Source organism: Ceratotherium simum, chromosome 27 (assembly GCF_057802395.1).
Source record: "Ceratotherium simum simum isolate JZ-2026a chromosome 27, ASM5780239v1, whole genome shotgun sequence".
Lineage (NCBI taxonomy): Eukaryota > Metazoa > Chordata > Mammalia > Perissodactyla > Rhinocerotidae > Ceratotherium > Ceratotherium simum.
In genome coordinates this window covers 42,860,212-42,863,547 of record NC_141926.1, presented here as the reverse complement: position 1 = coordinate 42,863,547, position 3,336 = coordinate 42,860,212, and positions in this window count along the sequence as shown.

Genomic DNA, 3,336 nt, shown 5'->3' with positions numbered 1-3,336 from the left:
CAGAAGCTGGAAGCAAGCCAGGTGTCCATCAATGGATGAATGACAAAAAAAAAAAAAAAAATGTGGTGTATACACACAGTGGAATACTATTCACCCTTAAAAAGGAAGGAATTCTGACACTTGCTATGACATGGATGAACCTTAAAGACTTTATGCTAAGTGAAATAAAGGCAGCCACAAAAGGAAAAAGACTGTATGATTCCACTCATATAAGGTACTTAGAGTAGTCAAATTCATAGGAATAGAAAGGAGAATGGTGGTTCCCAGGGACAAGAGGGAGGGATAACAGGGAGTTGTTGCTTAAATGGCACAGAGTTTCAGTGCAAGGTGAAAATAGTTCTGTGGAAGGTTGGAGGTTATGGCTACACAATAATGTGAATGTACTGAATGTCACTAAACTGTACACTTAAAAATGGTTAAAATGGTGAATTTTATGTTATGCATATTTTATGACCATTAAAAATTAATTATTTTCAACAAATGAACAAACACTAGCTACACGCAATAGCATGGATGAATATCACAATCATAATGCTGCATAAAAGCAATTATATTCAAAAGGCTACATAATTTATAATTCTATTTATATAAAATCCAAAAAAGAAACAAACCGAGGTCTGGCTTCCAGTAATGGTGGAGTAGCTTGTTGAACTAACACTCCCACAGATAACAATGATAAAATCTGCATAAAATATTATATATATTTATATAGAATCATGTATCTATATGTAATACACATATAATACATGTGTATATGTGTGTATGTATAAATCTCTTCCAAAAGCAAGCAGAACTGAGAGGGAGTCTTCCCTTGAATGATAGGAATTGCACCAGGAGATATTTGCAAGCTTGAATCTTTTGCCTCAAAGCATTTCAAAATCTGTACATGGCCCAGATAGGGGAAAAACTACAGTCTTACTTGTAATGTTAAGGGATGTATTTTGGGGCTGGCAGAGTATCCAGAAAGTTAGGGGAGAAATTCTGGAAGGGAGGGAGCCACAAAGAGGAAAATCTCAAAACATGTATGTAATTTTCCCCCCTACACACACCAAATTGGCAGATCTTTGAACAACACACATGCAGGGTAGACCCTAGAGGGCCTAGTGTAAAAACAGCAGTTGGAAGATGAAAGAACAGAATGAGGATTTCAGCTATGCCCATTGTAAGGAGATAGGATTGGAGCTTCAGTCCAGCCAAATTAACTGCCTGCTAGAAAAATAACAACATTCTTCAAAGGAATACAATAGAGTCCAGAGACTCTATAACTATCATTCATGGTTTCCAGTAGACAATATAAAAATCATGAGATTTCAAGAAATAGGAAAATGTAATCCGTATATGACAAAAAGCAGGCAGTAGAAACTATCCCCAAGGTGTTGCAATTAGCAAACAAGGATAAGAAAGCAGCTATTATAAAAATGATCATGGTGGTAAAGAAAAATATTCTCATAATGAATGAACACATGTGGAAACTAAGCAGAGAAATGGAAATTAAAAAAAAAAACAAATAGAAAGATGAAATAAAACAAATACTTTTGAGTTTACCAGTAGATTAGAAACAGTAGAAGAAACATGAAGATAGAGCAATAGAAATTATCCAGTCTGAAGAAAAGAATTTTCTTCAAAATTCTTTGAAGAAAAATGAAGAGAGACTTACGACATGTGAGATGATTGAGTTTCCAGCAGAGAGGGAATGATAGAAAAATTAAATGAGGCAGAAAGGCAAATCAATAAGTAATAGCATAAAACTTCCAAAATTTGGTGGACAATCTAAAATTTTGGATGCAAGAAAGTCAGCAAACCCACAAAATAAAATACAAAATAAAACCATACCTAGGCACATGATAGTCAAGCTGCTAAAATCCAAAGATAAAAAGAAAATCTTGAAAGCAGTCATGGAAATACATATATAAAGGGGAAGACATTACATACAGGGAGAAATACTGTGAATGATGGATGATATATTATCAAAAACAAAAGAGACAAATCAACAACAAAATGACGTCTTTCAAGTGCAGAAAGAAAATCCAAAAGTCAACACAGGATTCTATATTTAGCAGAAGTCACTTTCAAAAGGGAGGCAGAAGTCACAATAATATGCTGCACACCTAACAGATGGCTAAAACAAAAAATAGAATTGCAAATACCAAGTGCTGGTGAGGACTAGGAGCAACTAAAACTGGGAATGCAACATGATAGTTGCATTCAGAAAACAGTTTAGCATGTTCTCATAACGTTAAACATACATTTATTATATGACTCAGATATCCCACTCCTAGGGATTTACTGAAGCAAATTGAAAATTAATATTTAAACAAAAATCTTTGTGTGAATCTTCATAGTCATTGTATTCATAATTGTCAAAAGCTGGAAATAAACTAAATGTCCTTCATCAGGTGAATGGAGAAAGAAACTGTGGTGCATTGGGACATTAGAATACTACTTGCCAATAAAAGGATAAACTCTTGATTCACACAACAACGTGGATGATTCTTGGATGCATTGCTCTAAGTGAAGGACGTCAGATTCAAAAGGCTATATAGTATATGATTCCATTTATATGACTTTCTAGAAAAGGCAGAATTACAGGGATGGAAAATGATCAGTGGTTGCCAAGGGATGGAGTGGGGGAAGGGGTTGACTACAAAGAGACATTACGAGAGAATATTGGGGGTGAAAAAAACAGCTGTCTATGATACTGTGGACGTGGATACATGACCATAAGTTGTCAAAACCCATAGAACTGTACACCACAAAGAGTGAATTTTACTCTGCAAATTTTAAAAATCAATCAGGCTGCTGGAGAACTCTGATGGAATGCAGCAACAAATGAATCTCACTGTATTACAAGCATGTGACATAACCACACAGAAGGGGTGGGAATGAAAGGTCCTGACCTAAGTAACTTCAGAAGACAGTGTTTTGATGGGATACTGTAAAACTAATGTACTGAACACAAACACTGTACTCTAGGTGGTAAATTTGTTTTTCATAAGGGTATGGATTAGCAATTCTGAAACTAGATGACACATTAGTAAATATATTGTAGATAACTGGAGTTAAGTTTCTCACTGTTGGTGAAAGAAATGACAAATAAACAAAAGGAGAATGCTAGAATAAACTCTGTGGTGCTGGATTTGAGTTGGAAGTATCAGTATGAATCCATGTCTCTTTTAATATATCTATCCAGAAAGATTGATATATCGATAGGTAGATGTGTATACCTGAGTTTACATTCATATATACATTTCCAAGCTCTGCTGAGAGGGTCTAGAAGCAGTGACACCCTAGTATCAATGAGCACACCTAGCTCCCAGATCTTGGTTTCTAAATATC